The following is a 20,957-nucleotide window of genomic DNA, read 5'->3' as shown; positions in this document are numbered from 1 at the left end:
GCAAAGTGGAAAAAGAATTTTGCGTTTTTTTCATTGATTTACAGCTAACATCTGGCCGCAGCCATGGGGGCAGTTCTGACGCTATTTTGGGCAATACGACCAAAAAAAATTAATAAGTGGAAACTTAGCCTCACACAGTTTGATAAATCTGGGACTATATGTATTCTAACAACCATTAAATTTTACTGGAAAAAATTATCTTTAGGGTAGGGTCACGTGTGCTGTATTTTAATGCTACATATTTTTCTACATATTGAAGTCAATGGGTAGCAAAATACGCAATGATTTTGCTACCCATTGACTTAAATGGGAAGGAAAAACTGCACACGTGACCCTACCCTTAGGGCTCATTCACACGGGCGGATCCAAAGCAAATTTTAAGCTTTGGTTCTGACGATGAACCCCTACAGTGTGCCTCAGATGTGCCTGCTTGGAGCAGCAATCCACCGCTACAAGCAGACACACTGCGATGTGCGAGTCACCGTGCACATGTGCAGTATACACAATGCGGCTGCTCTCAACCTAGCTCAGGGAGCAGAGGGAGTGGCCGCCATGTGTGCGAGTACACCGTGCATGCGCGCCGCAACTCGCACATCGCAGCAGTGTGTCTGCACGTAGCGGCAGATTGACGCTCCGAGCAGGTACATCATCAGCAGGGTCCATCGTCGGCGGATCTTCAGCATAAATGACACAGTGCTGGTATACTGTGGATTTTCTTCAGCGGGTTTATGTGTGGAAATTCCACATGGTATTATAGTACCAGTGTTGTGAATGAGATTTTAGGGAATCAGTTACACACGCTGCAGGAAAAATCTGCACGAAATTCTGCAATAAAATTGACTTATAGTGCAGACTTTAAACCAGCAGCATGTCCATTTATGGTGTCCACTGCAAAGTAAAAATCAGCAACTGGCACAGGTAGCGTAACTGGCACTCAGAAGTCAGTGCTGCTCGTACACAGCGCCGCCCAGCTCATCAATATTCATCCCCTCCCTCCGCCTCTCACTCTTCTCCCCGCTCTGCAATGAAGAGGAGGAATATTGATGACCTCTGCGGTGCTGCGGACGAGCGGCACTGACGTCAGAGTGCCAGTTACGCCACCTGTGCCAGTTAGCACCTAATTAGCATATACAGAAAAATGAAGATTTCGGCCGAACAGCGGGGTGGATCCGGGCACGGTAGGCATCAAACTGATTAGTGTCCTCCACACTACCAGCCAGTACCGCTGGTTAGTGTGGGGGGAGAAAGGTGACAGTTTTTCTTTAAAGCGCAACTGTCATGAGGTTTGTGCCATATAACCTAACCCCAGTCTGTGTATGGTGTGTAAAATATATGTCTCTAGTCTTACTTGTATCTCTCTTATTACAGCTTTTATTATCCCAAAAAACGCTTATATTTGCAGCTAATGACAGTCGGATAGGCGTGGCCAGGAGTTCGATATGCCCTACACCGATCCCCCGGTACACCAGCGCTGCAATCTGTAAGGTTATAATCGGTTGGCGCTCACATATGAAAGATAAGGGGCGCATGCGCTGGGACCTGTGTGTCAATAACCCAGTGGTCCCAGCGCTGGTGTACAGGGGATAGGGGTGAGGGCCGCGGGGCATAGCGAACCCCTGGCCACGTCTATCCGACTGTGGCTGCAAATAAAAACTTTTTTTGGGATAATAAAAGCTGTAATAAGAGAGATACAGGTAAGACTATTTACATAGTCTATACCCCATAAACAGACTGTGGTTGGGTTATATGCCTCAAACCTCATGACTTTTACGCTTTAAGAGCCAACAGAAAACCCGCTGCGGACTAGCAGAAGGTCCTGCCGTTGTGAACATACCTTAATAGTGTTATCCCAAGATTAAAACTTATCACCTATCAAGAGGTAGGTGATAATGTCCATCACAATAACACAGTTGTATGAATAGAATCGTAGTCAAGGATGTGTGGAAAGGAATGAAATAATGGGATAGTTTGTCAAAGTGAAATTAAGGATAAGGAAATTAAAAAAAATAGAATTACACAGTGCAAATGGGAAAAATTATGAGATCATCCACCAGAAAAACAAACTAGAATCCTAGTTATTACTTTGTTTGAGACTACATGAATAGTTTGAGGCATGGTTTTAAAAAGGGATTGACCATTTTTATGAAGTTTGAATCAAGGCATGGTAATCACTATGATAAGGGGCCTACGGATAGATATCTAAAATGTGTGTGTTCACTTAGAGTCCCTTTAGGCAGGTTAATGCTCTGCCGTCCCTGTGAGTCTGTTCGATGGCACCCTATTAAAGAGGATGTGACGATACAAGTCACTCTGCCTCCCCATAGTAGTACACTGCACTCAAGCAAGAAGTGCAGAAGCAATGAAAAAGCATGGGAGGTATAATGTCACATGCTCAGGAAGCAATATTATAAATGGGGGAACTATCAGGCAGACACACAGGGTCAGCAGAGAAGAGCAGTTTGACTAAAGGCACTCTAGTGAACACGTAATATATCAGTAAGCTCCTCATCATAGTAATTACTAGGCATTGCGTTAAACTTCATAAGAAGGCAGCCAACCCTTTTATCCATAATTTACTTCAAGTCGAAATAAACAAATTCTCATACAGCAGGATGGAGCCTTGTCAAGACCAGAATACATTTTCAAACGGAATATTCGGTCTATTTGCTGGCCATGTTGTTAAGTGGAGAGGTCTTTCTTGAAGAAAACGCTTTGTTCTGTGTCAAGTTTGATCTATGTTTCATTAGATTGGCACCAGACAGAAGTTCCCGGTACCATTTCCTTGTCTGATGCAGATTGGTCACTTATCACTTTCATCCAATTCTTCACAACTTAATTTTTTTAATAATTGCTTAATAATTAGTGCTGCTTTTCATGTGACTTCTCTACTCGATTCCCATTTCATTTGGCCTACTATTTTATAACAAGCATACAGTGGTCCCTCAACATATATTAATTGGTTTCAGGAGAACCATCATATGTCGAGTACATAGGTCTATGTAAAAATGGTAATTGGTTCTGGGGCCTCGGAACCATTGTATGTTGAATACATATCTCTATGGGAAACTGCTAATTGGTTCTGGGATGACCATTGTATGTGGAGTGTATGGGGAGTGTTTAACAAACCAGGGTGCCTCCAGCTGTTGCACAACTACAACTCCCAGCATGCATGTACACCCATTGACTGTCTGGGCATACAGGGAGTTATAGTTTTGCAACAGCTGGAGGCACACTGATAGGGAAACATTGATGTATGGGGTGTATAGTGTGTATATGTATTGTATGTGATGTGTGACATCGCATACAGTACTTTACAGTTCTTTAAATACCTTCAGGGGGGACAGAATGTCCTCCATTACCATCCTGCCGACTACAGCTCCATAGGAAAGGAAACGCAGCCAGCAGCTCATTGGATGCCTGCAGCAAGATGCTGCAGGCTATTGGCTATGGCTGCAATGGGGGGCGGGGCTTACACGGAGCTCACAGTGGAAACCTGCGTGAGTTAGCAGGACAGCATGTGAGTAAAAAGAGGCAGAACGGGGCACAGGGGGCACATTAAACAACTGTCAGATGCTGAAGTTGTCAGCGCTGTCAGATAGCTGTATGATGGCCCCGACACACAGCAGCATCATATGTTGATGCTGCCTTCAACATACGATGGGCTCTGAGAGGCCATCGTATGTTGAAATGAACATATGTAGGGGCCATCGTAAGTCGGGGGGTCACTGTAATTTGCACCATGTAAGACTTGCATTCTGAAGTTTTAAACACTTTTCTATTGATAAAAATGACAACTCCCTTGTTTGGGGCCATGTTTTTCTTCAATCAGCCAGGTCTGTAAGAAATTCATTAGTATTTGCAAGTATTGGTTTTAGACTGCAAATTACAATGTGACTTTATCTCCCAACATTGGGCGATTCCAAAATCTTTGCCAGATGGCGTATAAATTTCCTATCCTACAGTTTATCAATGACAGTACATCCTGACCTGTGCTCGGGTAGTTTACGTTTGTCACAGAAATACCAGCACACATGGCAGGAATGGTCGTTTACAACACACATGCAATTGTAATATTGAAAACAAAACTTCTTTGAAGTTGGTCAGTGACCTGCATGATAAACTATAAAAAGGGGTATGTGCTATATGACTCCATGCTGCAAGCTAACAGATGGCTGCTGTAGGTGTAATGACTCCGCAGATCGTGATCATGTGTTAGAAGTTCAAGTTTAAATTTTATTCCTAACAAAGTTCTGCTTTAGTCGCAAAACTATTCTGCATAACAATGAAGAATTAGGTATATTTTATTTCCCTCTAAACTAAATGCATAAAGAAAACAAAATAGAAATTATTAAGCCACATAAAAGTTACAAAATAAGGTCTCACATTTTTTTATATTTTTTTATTAAGAAAACTTTGCAGCACAATTGCACAAACAAAAAAGCAGACTTTGCTTTCCCTCGTCTCCATAATAATGTATGTAGACAGGAGTCTCTTATGTTTTAGAGCACACTAAACAGCCAGTAAATACAAGGCTCTGCTGAGAAAGACTTTCCTGCTACATGCAAGGAACAAAGCATGGTAAACAGTAGGAATCGTTTTATTCATAAAAGGCAGCTTTACAAAGAGCTCTATAAATTAAACACATTTAGTAACACAATTATTCAGTGAAATTCAGGCTACATTATTATATGTAGCAAACAAAAGTGTCTTTTTCTCCCCACTCTCCCTTGGTATTCAGTTAACATCTTCACCAGAAAGTATGCCCTTTATTTTTTTTGCAAGTTATGTTTACAAACACAGCTTTGTTTTATAGATAGAGCTATACAAAGCATCTATTCAGGGAGAATACCAATTATCTCATCCCTGTATCACATAATAGAAGGCCAACCTGTCCCCAGAATCACTAGTAAATGATGTATAGAAGAATTGCACTATACTACATACTAGAAAACAAAATACAGCTCCATTTCAGAAATAGGACGTGACATCTATTCAGTGGAAGCATTATCAGGCTTGCATATTCTGGTGGCGTCACAATAAGAATTGGTTGAAAGGACTTTGGTAAAAAGGGATAAATTAAAATAGCCAAGGATATTGCCAAATAAACTTATCATTCGCACTCGAGTCAAACAGTGGCAACATTTTTAACCCAGACTAAGAAATAAATGTTTCTAGCTCTTAGTAGGAAAACAAAGAAGCATTTGTAACACATTCCTAATGCCTTGAGGCAGGTGTTTAGTTGATGAAAGATACCATTTTAATCTTTAAGGAAGATCACAAGCAATGACTGCCGTTTTCACACATTTTCAAGTCTAAAGCAATCACACTTCTCAGATAACGGAATCCGTCAAATTCTGCAAAATAAAATGTTTTAAATTCTCCTTGTTTTTTTTTCTCTTAAAATTTGTTTCACCAGAACACAGTTTAACCTGCTAACTGTATAGATGTATTAAATATCTATCTATAATAAATAAAAAGTAGGAAATCAAGTAATTTTATTAATTTTTAAATTAAACTATTGTTAAATAAAATAAATACCAATTCCAGTGGATAAAATTACACATGTCACAAGTACTACATTGAATGACGACTATTTATTATCCTCAGGCTATACATTATTATTCTAATTATAACTATGTGCTTTTTGAAAGGTGCATATTACCAGACTTCTGCCAGTGGTTACCATGAAGTGTGCTGCGTCAATTCAGCAAAGTTCAATGGAGAGGAGGAGAGATTCCTCTTCCAGGGATCACCATAAAGGCTAGAATCACACATTGTTGTGTGGTTTTTTATTTATTTTAATAAGTTTGAAAAAGCAAAGCCTACTTCTTTTCCAACCATTTGAATTCTTTACAGAGAAAATACATTAAAGGGGTACTCCACCCTTAGACTTCTTATCCCCTATCCAAAAGATAGGGGATAAGATGTCTGATCGCAGGTGTCCCGCAGCTGGGACCCCGCAATCTCTGTGCAGCACCCAGCATTCGTTTATAATGCTTGGAGCGGGAGTTGTGATATCACAGTCACACCCCTCGCAATGTGTGACAATGTGTCCCTCCTCCTTTCCATTAAACTTTGCTGGGAAAAAAAAATAATCTGCTGACTTAAGATGTCCAAAATTTTGAGATACTGGCACCTCCATAAAATTTGACTGTGCCCCAAATTATTTTTACCAGCAACAGACTGGCATAGATTTGGGCTGAAGAAAGCCTTACTCCTCCTGCAGAGCCCTGCTGACCTTATGACCCGTGGAAAACGTTACACATCATCAAGCAAAAATTACCATTTTCATAAATCGCATATGTAATTGAATAAATTATAACATCCAAGTGGTTTTTTTTTCCTAATAAATGTCTGTACTATAGTTTTAAAAACCGCTATAATACCTGCTGCAAGTTAGTCCTGTCTCCTAGACATCCAACTGGTTGGACGACCAATTATAACGATAATCCAAATGAAGAAAGGGTCCCGGCACTCAGATGCTTATGAAATCTCAAAGATTTATTTATGCAACATGCATAGCATACAGGGTAGGTACGCGTTACGACTCAATAGCCTTTATCAACCAGGTTGAGATTTCATAAGCATCTGAGTGCCGGGACCCTTTCTTCATTTGGATTATCGTTATAATTGGTCCTCGGGCACCAACTACCTATTGCAGTGCCGACCTTCTTGGGACTCTGTCTCCTAGACATGACCGAGGCAGATGGACAACCAGTCATTACACCACAAACCTAGCAGAGAAGGGGTAATACAAAGTGGTGTTCAGAAGTGAAATTTCATAAAAAGGTGTACTAGCCCCATATTAAATCACAGGCCCTGCACCATTTAATACACTGCTCAAAAAAATAAAGGTAACACATCCTAGATCTGAATGAACTAATCGTATGAAATAATTTTGTCTTTACACAGTTGAATGTGCTGACAACAAAAACACACCCAAAATATCAATGGAAATTAAATTTATCAACCCATGGAGGTCTGGATATGGAGTCACACTCAAAATCAAAGTGGAAAACCACTTTACAGGCTGATCCAACTTTGATGTAATGTCCTTAAAACAAGTCAAAATGAGGCTCAGTAGTGTGTGCGGCCTCCACGTGCCCGTATGACCTCCCTAATGCCTGGGCATGCTCCTAGTGAGGTGGTCTCCTGAGGGATGTCCTCCCAGACCTGGACTAAAGCATCCGCCAACTCCTGGACAGTCTGTGGTACGACATGACATTGGTGGATGGAGCGAGACATGATGTCCCAGATGTGCTCAATCAGATTCAAGTCTGGGGAACGGACGGGCCAGTCCATAGCATCAATGCCTTCCTCTTGCAGGAACTGCTGACACACTCCAGCCCCATGAGGTCTAGCATTGTCTTGCATTATGAGGAACCCAGGGCCAGCCGCACCAGCATATCATCTCACAAGGGGTCTGAGGATCTCATCTCGGTACCTAATGGCAGTAAGGCTACCACTGGCAAGCACATGGAGGGCTGTGCGGCCCCCCCAAAGAAATGCCACCCCACACCATTACTAACCCACTGCCAAACTGGTCATGCTGGAGGATGTTGCAGGCAGCAGAACGTTCTCCATGGCGTCTCCAGTCACATGTGCTGAGTGTGAACCTGCTTTCATCTGTGAAGACCACAGGGCGCCAGTGGCAAATTTGCCAATCTTTGTGTTCTCTGGCAAATGGCAAACATCCTGCATGGTGTTGGGCTGCAAGCACAACCGCCACCTGTGGACGTCGTGCCTCCATACCCCCCCATGGAGTCTGTTTCTGACCGTTTAAGTGGACACATGCACATTTGTGGGCTGCTGGAGGTCATTTTGCAGGGCTCTGGCAGTGCTCCTCCTTGCACAAAGGTGGAGGTAGCGGTCCTGCTGCTGGGATGTTGCCCTCCTATGGCCTCCTCCCCATCTCCTGATGTACTGGCCTGTCTCCTGGTAGCGCCTCCATGCTCTGGACACTCGCATTGATGTGCCATCCTGGATGAGCTGCACTACCTGAGCCACTTGTGTGGGTTGTAGACTCCGTCTCATGCTACCACTAGAGTGAAAGCACCGCCAGCATTAAAAAAATGACCAAAACATCAGCCAGGAAGCATAGGACCTGAGAAATGGTCTGTGGTCACCACCTGCAGAACCACCCCTTTATTGGGGCGTCTTGCTAATTGTCTATAATTTCCCCCTGTTATCTGTTCCATTTGCACAACAGCATGTGAAATTGATTATCAATCAGTGTTGCTTCCTGAGTGCACAGTGTGATTTCACAGAAGTGTGATTGACTTGGAGTTACATTGTCTTATATTAGTGTTCCCTTAATTTTTTGAGCAGTGTACATTTGATGCTTGTACACTCAAACTACACCATCAAAACCTGTGTATAACATCAGTGCACTTACACTAACTTGCATAAATGTCCCCCCTATGACATAATTCAATATTTCTACACTACAACTATAGACAAAAGTATAACATGTATACAGGACAGTGAGTTAAGTTCTATTCACACAGATGGAATTTCCGCACCAATTCCGCTTCCGCGGGTGGTTTCTGGCTTGTGTGGATTTTGTGTGGAATTGGTGCGGAAATTCACAAGTGTGGCATCTCATAGAAGTCTATTGGGCCTTCATTTGAGGCAGAATTCTGCAAGTGGAAATTCCGCCCGTGTGAATAGACCCTTATATTTTCGATCCCTAATTACCAATGCATAAACCACTAGCCATGAAATTCAATTGGTAACTATGTATGTTACCGAGTTTAGATGGTCATAGGGAGCTGGGAATGTTAAAGGAGTACTCCACTGGAAAATACATTTTTTTTTAAATCAACTGGTGCCAAAAAGTAAAAACAGATTTGTTAATTACTTCTATATAAAAATCTTAATCCTACCAGTACTTATCAGCTGCTGTGTGCTTTTCTGTCTAACCACAATTCTCTCTACCGACATCTCTGTCCATGTCATGAACTGTCCAGAGCAGGAGCAAATCCCCATAGAAAACCTATGCTGCTCTGGACAGTTCCTAAAATGTGGATCAACCTGTAAAACCGCCATAATGCTGTACATTTTTTTTAAATCAACTGATGCCAGAAAGTTAAACAGATTCATAAATGACTTCTATTTAAAAATATTCCAGTACTTATCAGCTGCTGTATATTACACAGGAAGTTATTTTCTGCCTCCTGGTGGCTCCGGGGATCTGCTGCTTTGGTTTGCCTTCTATTAAACCAGAGCAATAGATTGCCAATATTACTGATCAGTGGTGCTATGCATATCACTGAACTGTAATAGCAATACCATGGGAACATAATTTTTATTTTTTTTTTATAAAAAAAGTGATCAAAAAGTCACACATATGCAAAGTTAGGGAGGTTAGAAGTTAACCCCTTAAGGACCAGGCGTTTTTCGTTTTTTTGCACTTTCGTTTTTTCCTCCTTACCTTTAAAAAATCATAACTCTCAATTTTGCACCTAAAAATCTATATTATGGCGTATTTTTTGCGCCACCAATTCTACTTTGTAATGACATCAGTCATTGTACCCAAAAAATCGACGGCGAAACGTGAAAAAAAATCATTGTGCGACAAAATTGAAAAAAAAAATACCATTTTGTAACTTTTGGGGGCTTCCGTTTCTACGTAGTACATTTTTCGTTACAAATGACACCTTTTCTTTATTCTCTAGGTTCATATGATTAAAATGATACCTTACTTGTATAGGTTTGATTTTGTATTACTACTGAAAAAAAATCATAAATACATGGAGGAAAATTTATACGTTTAAAATTGTCATTTTCTGAGCCCTTTAACTTTTTTATTTTTCCATGTTCAGGGGGCTATGAGGGCTCTTTTCTTGCGCCATGATCTGAAGTTTTTGTCGGTACCATTTTTGCATTGATCGGACTTTTTGATCGCTTTTTATTCATCTTTTCATGATATAAAAAGTGACCAAAAATGCGCTATTTTGGACTTTGGAATTTTTTTTGCGCGTACGCCATTGAACAACGGTTTAAAAAGCAGTATATTTTTATAATTCGGACATTTCCGCACGCGGCGATACCACATATGTTTATTTTTATTTACACTTTTTTTATTCTTGGAAATGCCAGGTGATTCAAACTTTTATTAGGGGAAGGGATAATTGAAAGGGTTAATGATTTTTTTTTACACTTTTCTAAAGCAATATTATATCTCCTATAGGGGGCTATAACATTGCATGTACTGATCTTTTACACTGATTGATCCATTCCTATGGAGATGCATCAATCAGTGTTTTCGGCGATTGAATGCTCAAGCCAGGCTTGAAGCATTCATTCGGCGATCGGACAGCACAGGAGAAGGTAAGAAGACCTCCTCCTGTGCTACAGCTGTTGGGGATGCCGCGATTATACCGCAGCGATCCCGAACAGCTCCCTGAGCTAGCTGGGCACTTATAATTTCATTTTTAGCCTGCGATTTCGTTTTTAGACTGCGATCAGTGCCGCGCGCTATTAGAAGCGGGTCCCGGCTTCACTATGACGCCAGGCCTGCCGCGATATGATGCGGGGTTACCGTGTAACCCCGCGTTATATCACGGGAGCTGGACTAGGGGCGTAAGTTTACGCCCTTGGTCCTTAACAGGTTAAACATGAGTGGAATGTTTAGTGATGCTGAGGTCTAGGCAAAAAAGTCTCTTTCTTCGCAGTGTCATGTAGTCTTATGAGAGATTTCTTCTAAGGACGTACCACGTATCACTTAAAGGGGTTTTTAAATGTTTGAATAGAGCAGCGTTCTGGTATGTGGAATTCCGCTCCATTCAAACTTTATGGGACTGCCTAAAGAAATTGAGATTGCTGGGGGAAGCCATGGCCAAATAGTTAGGGGTAATATAGTATTATATAGCAGGCAATCAGAAGGGAGATTCTAATCCGCCAGAATGGGAACTGCTGGTACAGATGGGCTGTGTTCTAGCTCTTAGATGGGTCCAGAGTGATGTACAACCACATTATATCTCTATGTGCAATAAGAATCAATGTGGAGACCTGCAAGCATTAAAAATAGCAGTAACATAAGAATGATAGCTGCCATTTGTTTACTGTATTGCTGGAAAATCAGATCATTACTTCTAGTAGCTGAAATTATTAAGGCTAAGCATAAGCAATGCCTTTTTCATTGCACAATGGTTGCAGTAGAATTTATGGAGGGCAGCTGTTTAATTAAAGGAAAACGGCCAGCCTGTTCACCCACACTAAACACAATACACTGGGTTATAGTGTGGGTGAACAGGAGTCCAACGATGGGTCATTTAAATATGTCTGGTAGGTCCTGAGATATGTAAGTGACCCCTCGGACTCCTGCTCACCCACACTATAACCCAGTGTATTGTGTTTAGTGTGGGTGAACAGGCTGGCTGTTTTCCTTTAAAGAAGAAGACTGTGTGATTACAAAAGTACAGACATGTCTTTAGGATATGCTATCAATAATCATGGGGTCCCACACCTGAGACCATGACCTGAGCAGCAGTACCAGAAACGGCCACTATATTTGCCCATAGGTTCTACCGGTAAAAACTACAGATCACTGCGCAAAAAAAAATAAAAAATAAATAAATAAACAAGCCCTCATACAGCCCTCATACAGCCCCGTATACAGAAAGATGAAAGTTATAGGGGTCAGAATAGAGACATTGTAAACAATTATTTTGTTAAAAAAAAGTGAGTTTAAAAAAAAAAAAAAAATTGTACAATAATAGAAACCTGTAAACATGGGTATCATTTTAAATCATACGGACCCACAAATTTACGAAAACATGTCAGTTCTACCGTAAAGTGCATGGTGTAAAAACTAACGCCTCCAAAAGTTGCAATATTGCGTTTTTTCTTTTCAATTCCCCACAAAATAATATTTTTTGGTTGTGCCATACATTTTAGGGTATACTGAAAGGTGTCAATACAAGGAACAATTGGTCTGGCAAAAAACAAGCCCTCATATGGGTCTGTGGATTAAAAATAAGAGTTATGGCTCTTAGAAAGGGAGGAGGAAAAAACAAAAATGCAAAAGTTAAATTGACTTGGTCCTTAACCCCTTAAGGACTCAGCCCATTTGGGCCTTAAGGACTTAGTTTTTTCCTCCTTGCCTTCTAAAAATCATAACTCTTATATTTTCATCCAAAGATATGAGGGCTTGTTTTTTGCACGACCAGTTGTCCTTTGTAATGACATCACTCATTTTATCATAAAATGTATGGCGCAATCAAAAAAAAATACTATTTGTGTGGGGAAATTGATAAGAAAACCGCAATTTTGCTAATTATGGAAGGTTTTGTTTTCAAACTGTAGACTTTACGGTAAAATAGACATGTTTTCTTTATTCTGTGGGTCAATACGATTAAAATTATACCTATTATTACATACTATTCTATTATGCTATTGCTATTTATTAATTTAAAAAATTAAATAAATAAATAGCAAACCTTTTAACCAAAATTAGCGTGTTTAAAATGCCTCTATTTTGCTGCCCTATAACTTTTTCATTTTTCCATATAAGCGGCAGTTTGAGGGCTCATTTTTTGCGCCGTGATCTGTAATTTTTTTTATACCACATCTGCATCTATAAAAAAAACTTTTAAAACATTTAATTTGGAATAAAATGTTTGAAAAAATAAAAAAAACAGCAATTTTGTTTTTTTTTAATTTTTTTTTTACATTCATGCCGTTCACCATACAGAATAATTAACATTATATTTCAATAGTTTGGATATTTAGGCACGCAGTGATACCAAATATGTTTATTAAAAAAATATTTTTACACTTTTCAGGGATAAAATGGGGAAAAATTGACAATTTACATTTTTATTGGGGGAGGGGTTTTCTAATTTTTTTTTAACTTTTATTTTTACACTTAAATAGTCCCCATAGGGGACTATTTATAGCAATCATTCGATTGCTAATACTGTTCAGTGCTATGCATAGGGCATAGCACTGATCAGTGTTAACGGTGATCTTCTGCTCTGGTCTTCTCGATCTCAGACCAGAGCAGAAGATCGGTGGATGGCAGTGAAGGCAGTTGAGGGGACCTCCGTCTGCCTCTGGATGATCGTTCTGTATTGATAACGTCATCTGAGGGGTTAATGGCGGACATCCGCGCGATCTCGGATGTCGGCCATTACCGGCAGGTCCCTGGCTGCTATCAGCAGTGGGGACCTGCCGCACATGATCCGAGCATCACTCCAATGCTCGCGGTCATGTATAGGACGTAAATGTACATCCTGGTGCGTTAAGTACCACCGCATCAGAATCTTAATCCTTACAGTACTTCTCAGCTGCTCTATAGTACAGAGGAAGTTCATTTATTTTTTTATTTATTTTCTGACTGTACATAGTGCTCTCTGCTGACACCTCTGTCCAGAGCTGGAACAATTCCCTATAGCAAACCTCTCCTGCTCTGGACAGTTCCTGACGTTTCAGCAGAGAGCACTGTGGACTGACAAAAGAGAAATTTAAAAAATGAACTTCCTCTGTATTATAGAGCAGCTGATAAGTACTGGAAGGATTAAGATTTTTAAATAGGAAAAAAAAAATGTATATATATATATATATATATTTTTTTTTTTCCCTACCCCTTTTACCCCTTAACGACGCAGGACGTAAATGTACGTCCTGACGAGGTGGTACCTAATGCACTAGGACGTACATTTACGTACTAAGCATAACCGCGAGCATCGGAGCGATGCCCGGATCATGCGCGGCTGGTCCCGGCTGCTGATCACAGCCAGGGACCCGCCCGTAATGGCGGACATCCACGATCCCGCGGATGTCCGCCATTAACCCCTCAGATGCCGTGATCAATACAGATCACGGCATCTGCAGCATTGCGGTCACTAAAATGGATGATCGGATCGCCCACAGCGCTGCCGCGGCGATCCGATCATCCAGCACGGCAGACGGAGGTCCCCTCACCTGGCTCCGCTGCCATCCCGGCGTCTTCTGATCTGCCTTTCCGCAGACCAGAGCAGAAGATGACCGATAATGCTGATCAGTGCTATGTCCTATACATAGCACTGAACAGTATTAGCAATCGAGTGATTGCTATAAATAGTCCAATATGGGGACTATTAAAGTGTAAAAGTAAAAAAAAATTAAAAAAATATAATAATTTTTAAAAACCCCTCCCCCAATAAAAACATAAAATTTTATTTTATATACATATTTGGTATTGCCGCGTGCGTAAATATCTGAACTATTAAAATAAAATGTTAATGATACTGTACGGTTAACGGCGTGAAAGTAAGAAAAAAAAAGTCCAAAATAGATGCTTTTTTATAACATTTTGTTCCCAAAATTTTTTATAAAAAATTGATTAAAAGTTCTATATCAGCAAATATAGTATCAATAAAAAGTACAGATCAAGGTGCAAAAAATTAGCCCTCATACCGCCGCTTATACGGAAAAATGAAAAAGCTATAGGTCTTCAAAATAGTGGGATATTAAACGTACTAATTTGGTTAAAAAGTTTGCAATTTTTTTTTAAGCGCAACAGTAATAGAAAACTATGTTATCATGGGTATCATTTTAATAGTATTGACCCAAAGAATAAAGAACACGTCATTTTTACCGTAAATTGTATGGCGTGAAAACTAAACCCTCCAAAATTAGCAAAATTGTGGTTTTCTTTTTAATTTCACCACACAAATAGTATTTAAAAATTAAATTGCACCCTTAAGGCCCAAATGGGCTGCATCCTTAAGGGGTTAAGGCCAGAATGGACTGTGTTCTTAACCCCTTAGGGACTTAGCCCATTTTCACCTTAACCCCTTAAGGACGCAGGACGTAAATGTACGTCCTGGTGAGGTGGTACTTAACGCACCAGGGCGTACATTTACGTCCTAAGCATAACCGCGGACATCGGAGCGATGCCCGTGTCATGCGCGGCTGATCCCGGCTGCTGATCGCAGCCAGGGACCCGCCGGCAATGGCCGACGCCCGCAATCTCACGGGCGTCCGCCATTAACCCCTCAGGTGCCGGGATCAATACAGATCCCGGCATCTGCGGCGGTTCGCGATTTAAATGAACGATCGGATCGCCCGCAGCGCTGCTGCGGGGATCCGATCATTCATAACGCCGCACGGAGGTCCCCTCTCCTTCCTCCGTGCGGCTCCCGGCATCTCCTGCTCTGGTCTGTGATCGAGCAGACCAGAGCAGAAGATCACCGAAAACACTGATCTGTTCTATGTCCTATACATAGAACAGATCAGTATTAGCAATCATGGTATTGCTATGAATAGTCCCCTATGGGGACTATTCAAGTGTAAAAAAAAATGTAAAAAAATGTAAAAGTAAAAAAAAAGTGAAAAATCCCCTCCCCCAATAAAAAAAGTAAAAACGTCCGTTTTTTCCTATTTTACCCCCAAAAAGCGTAAAAAACATTTTTTATAGACATATTTGGTATCGCCGCGTGCGTAAATGTCCGAAATATTAAAATAAAATGTTAATGATCCCGTACAGTGAACGGCGTGAACGAAAAAAAATTAAAAAAAGTCCAAAATTCCTACTTTTTTAATACATTTTATTAAAAAAAAATTATAAAAAATTTATTAAAAGTTTTTTATATGCAAATGTGGTATCAAAAAAAAGTACAGATCATGGCGCAAAAAATGAGCCCCCATACCGCCACTTATACGGAAAAATAAAAAAGTTAGAGGTCATCAAAATAAAGGGATTATAAACGTACTAATTTGGTTAAAAAGTTTGTGATTTTTTTTAAGCGCAACAATAATATAAAAGTATATAATAATGGGTATCATTTTAATCGTATTGACCCTCAGAATAAAGAACACACGTCACTTTTACCATAAATTGTACGGCGTGAAAACAAAACCTTCCAAAATTAGCAAAATTGCGTTTTTCGTTTTAATTTCCCCACAAAAATAGTGTTTTTTGGTTGCGCCATACATTTTATGATATAATGAGTGATGTCATTACAAAGGACAACTGGTCGCGCAAAAAACAAGCCCTCATACTAGTCTGTGGATGAAAATATAAAAGAGTTATGATTTTTAGAAGGCGAGGAGGAAAAAATGAAAACGTAAAAATTAAATTGTCTGAGTCCTTAAGGCCAAAATGGGCTGAGTCCTTAAGGGGTTAAAGGGGTATTCCAGGCAAAAACTTTTATATATATCAACTGGCTCCGGAAAGTTAAACAGATTTGTAAATTACTTCTATTAAAAAATCTTAATCCTTCCAATAGTTATTAGCTTCTGAAGTTGAGTTGCTATTTTCTGTCTAACTGCTTTCTGATGACTCACGTCCCAGGAAATGTCCAGCTCCTATGGGGATATTCTCCCATCATGCAAGGGATATTCTCCCATCATGCACAGCTCCCGGGACGTGACATCATCATTGAGCAGTTAGACAGAAAACTTCAGAAGCTAATAACTATTGGAAGGATTAAGATTTTATAATAGAAGTAATTTACAAATCTGTTTAACTTTCCGGAGCCAGTTGATATTTAAAAAAAAGTTTTTGCCTGGAATACCCCTTTAAGGACTCAGCAAATTTTCGTTTTTTTGCATTTTCATTTTTTCCTCCTTCCCTTATAAAAATCATGACACTTTCAATTTTGCATCTACAGACCCATATAAGGGCTTGTTTTTTTGCGTCACCAATTGTACTTTGTAATTACATCACTTATTTAGGTTACACAGTAATATAACCTGCGGCGAAGCAAAAAAAAAAAAAAAAAATTATATATTTTTTATTTATTTATATTTGAGGTGAAACGAAAAAAAGAAACGCCATTTTGCAAATTTTGGGGGCTTCCATTTCTACGCAGTGCGCTTTTTGGTAAAACTGACACCATATCTTTATTCTGTAGGTCCATGCGGTTACAAGGATACCCAATTTATATAGGTTTTATTTTATTTTAATACTTAAAAAAAAAAAACTTATAAACTACATGCGCCAAAATTAGTATGTTTAAAATTTGCATCTTCTGACCTCTATAACTTTTTTATTTTCCATGTACGGGGAGGGATGAGGGCTCATTTTTTGTAGTTTTTATTGGTACCATTTTTGTTTTGATGGGACTTTTTGATCGCTTTTAGTTAATATTTTTATGGTATATGAAGTGAGCAAAAATGTTTTGGACTTTGCTTTTTTTTTTTTTTTTTTTCATGTGTACGCCAGACCGTGTGGTTTAGCTAACCTTATATTTTAATAGTTCGGACATTTGCGCACGCGGTGGTACCACATATGATTATGGAGCTGCATTATACTGCATGGAGCAGTTGATCGCCAATCGAAGGCAGGCGAGGACCCTCCCGTCGTCCGGTAAGCTGATCGGGACATTGCGGCCTTGTCGCAATAGTCCGGATCAGCTCCGCTGAGCTGCCGCGATTCTTTTACTCTCGCTTTAGATGCCGCAATCAACTTTGATCACGGTGTCTACAGGGTTAATGCCGGGCATCAGCCCGATAGACCGTGCCCAGCATTAGATGTGGGTCCTGGCTGCCCGTAGCAACCAGGACCCAACGGGTTTAACCCGTTCTCTGCCGGTGAGAACGGTTTAAACCAGGTAACCTGGACCAGGGCAGACAGGTACGCCCCGAGTACTTAAGGATCAGTGACGCAGGGCATATGCCCTGCATCCCCAAGAGGTTAAAGAGTACCTGTCACCAACTAAAACTTATGTGTTGTTCCTCATGTAATTTAATGAATCTTTACAAAAAAAAATCCATTTTTTTTAACTTTGAAGTTCCGCCCACTAGGGGTCTCTGTTTCATGTCTCCCTGCACTCCCCCACATAGCCTTCGGACTTGTGCTGGACTGGCACAAGTTCAAAGTCCAGGAAGTGAGGGTGGAGCGGCCCTGCTCTGCTCTCGCTCCCTGCCAGTCAATCAGGCAGGAGCAAGCGCTGTGCACGGCGCGCACAGGACTTTGTACAAGTGATCCTTCACACCCTGCCGCCTTTCATCCCCGCCCCCATGAGATTCCTAGTAACCCAGCTGTTAGCGCTCCCGAGTGCAGCATAGAACTGGGAAGGACAGAAGAGTTACTCGGCAGGCTTCACACCTACCAGGTACACCCACTTATACCCGAGCAAGCTCACAGGCAGTGAGCAAGTTTTGAAAGAAGATTATTAAGAAAATACACTGCGAAAATGTAAAATAAAAACTGTGGGGGGGGGGGGGATGTAATGAATAGAGCAACATAGCAGCATAATACACTGCTCAAAAAAAATGAAGGGAATACTTAAACAACACAATGTAACTCCAAGTCAATCACACTTCTGTGAAATCACACTGTCCACTCAGGAAGCAACACTGATCAACAATCAATTTCACATGCTGTTGTGCAAATGGAACAGACAACAGGTGGAAAATATAGGCAATTAGCAAGACATCCCCAATAAAGGAGTGGTTCTGCAGGTGCTGGCCACAGACCACTTATCAGTTCCTATGCTTCCTTGCTGATGCAGTGCTTTCACTCTAGTGATAACATTAGACGGAGTCTACAACCCACATCAGTGACTCAGATCAATGCGAGCTGTGGCAAGATGGTTTGCTGTATCTGTCAACGTAGTGACCAGAGCATGGAGGCGCTACCAGGAGACAGGCCAGTACATAAGGAGACATGGAGGAGGGCAACAACCCAGCAGCAGGACCGCTACCTCCGCCTTTGTGCAAGGAGGAGCACTGCCAGAGCTCTGCAAAATGACCTCCAGCAGGCCACAAATGTGCATGTGTCCACTCAAACGGTCAGAAACAGACTCCATGGGGGGGTATGAGGTCCTGACGTCCACAGGTAGGGGTTTTGCTTACAGCCCAACACCGTGCAGGACGTTTGGCATTTGCCAGAGAACACCAAAATTGGCAAATTTGCCACTGGCACCCTGTGCTCTTCACAGATGAAAGCAGGTTACCACTGAGCACATGACAGAGTCTGGAGATGCCGTGGAGAACGTTCTGCTGCCTTCAACATCCTCCAGCATGACCGGTTTGGCAGTGGGTTAGTAATGGTGTGGGGTGGCATTTCTTTGGGGGGGGGGGGGGGGGCGCACAGCCCTTCATGTGCTAGCCTGACTGCCATTAGGTACCGAGATGAGATCCTTAGACCACCCTTTTGAGACTATATGCTGGTGCGGTTTGCCCTGGGTTGCTCCTAATGCAGGACAATGCTAGACCTCATGTGGCTGGAGTGTGTCAGCAGTTCCTGCAAGAGGAAGGCACTGATGCTATGGACTGGCCCGCCCGTTCCCCAGACCTGATTCCGATTGAGCACATCTGGGACATCATGTATCACTCCATCCACCAACCGATGCTTTAGTCCAGGTCTGGGAGGACATCCCTCAGGAGACCATCCGCCACCTCATCAGGAGCATGCCCAGGCGTTGTATGGAGGTCATACGGCACGTGGAGGCCACACACTACTGAGCCTCATTTTGACTTGTTTTAAAGGACATTACATCAAAGTTGGATCAGCCTGTAGTGTGGTTTTTCCCTTTGATTTTGAGTGTGACTCCATATCCAGACCTCCATGGGTTGATAAATCTGATTTCCATTGATAATTTTTGTGTGACTTGGTTGTCAGCACCTTCATCTATGTGAACACAAAAGTATTTCATACGATTAGTTCATTCAGATCTAGGATGTGTTATCTTAGTGTTCCCTTTATTTTTTTTGAGTAGTGTATGGAGAAACAGACATGGTGGCAGGTACTCTTTAAGGGGTTAAAAAACGCATGTGTACTACATCTTTTTCCATGCATATGTGGCATTTTTTCCACATTATTGAAAATTATGGTTGTAAGGATCATTAACCCCTTAACAACGAAGGACGTATATTTACGTCCTCCACCGGCTCCCGCGATATCGGGTAGGTCCCGGCGGCTATCAACGGCCGGGACCCGCGGCTAATACAGGACATCACCGATCGCGGTGATGCCCTGTATAAACCCTTCAGACGTGGCGATCAAAGCTGACCGCCGCGTCTGAAGTTAAAGTGAAACTATCCCGGCTGCTCAGTAGGGCTGTTCGGGACCTTCGCGGTGAAATCGCGGCGTCCCAAACAGCTTGCAGGACACCGGGAGGGCCCTTACCTGCCTCCTCGGTGTCCGATCGGCGAATGACTGCTCCGTGCCTGAGATCCAGACAGGAGCAGTCAAGCGCCGATAACACTGATCACAGGCGTGTTAATACACGCCAGTGATCTGTGTAAAAGATAAGTGTGTGCAGTGTTATAGGTCCCCATGGGAGCAATAACATTGCAAAAAAAAAAAAAAAGTAAAAAAAAAAAGTGTTAATAAAGATCATTTAACCCCTTCCCTAATAAAAGTTTGAATCACCCCCCTTTTCCCATAAAAAAAATTAAACAGTGTAAATAAAAACATATGTGGTATCACCGCATGCGTAAATGTCAAACTATAAAAATATATCGTTTAATTAAACCACACGGTCAATGGCGTACACGTAAAAAAATTTCAAATTTCAAAAAAGCGTATTTTTGGTCACTTTTTATACCATTAAAAAATGAATAAAAGTGATCAAAAAGTCCGATCAAAACAAAAATGGTACCGATCACGGCGCAAAAAATGAGCCCTCATACTGCCCTGTACGTGGAAAAATAAAGTTATAGGGGTCAGAAGATGACATTTTTAAACGTATACATTTTCCTGCATGTAGTTATGATTTTTTTCAGAAGTACGACAAAATAAAACCTATATAAGTAGGGTACCATTTTAACCGTATGGACCTACTGAATAATGATAAGGTGTCATTTTTACCGAAATATGCACTGCGTAGAAACTGAAACCCCCAAAATTGCAAAATGGCGTTTTTCTTCGATTTTGTTGCACAATGATTGTTTTTCCCGTTTTGCCGTGGGTTTTTGGGTAAAATGACTAATGTCACTGCAAAATAGAATTGGTGACGCAAAAAATAAGCCATAATATGGATTTTTAGGTGGAAAATTGAAAGTTTTATGATTTTTAA

At 41.1% G+C, this 20,957-nt stretch overlaps 1 protein-coding gene across 6 annotated transcripts in view; it reads right to left on the bottom strand.

Annotated features, from left to right (window-relative positions):
* The window catches only part of TCF12 (transcription factor 12), a 232,552-nt gene that overhangs the window by 205,579 nt on the left and 6,016 nt on the right, over window positions 1-20,957 (bottom strand). The gene's annotated exons all lie outside the window — the stretch shown is intronic.

Source organism: Hyla sarda, chromosome 4 (genome assembly GCF_029499605.1).
Source record: "Hyla sarda isolate aHylSar1 chromosome 4, aHylSar1.hap1, whole genome shotgun sequence".
In the NCBI taxonomy this organism is placed as follows: Eukaryota; Metazoa; Chordata; class Amphibia; order Anura; family Hylidae; genus Hyla; species Hyla sarda.
This window is presented reverse-complemented; position numbering and strand designations above follow the sequence as displayed.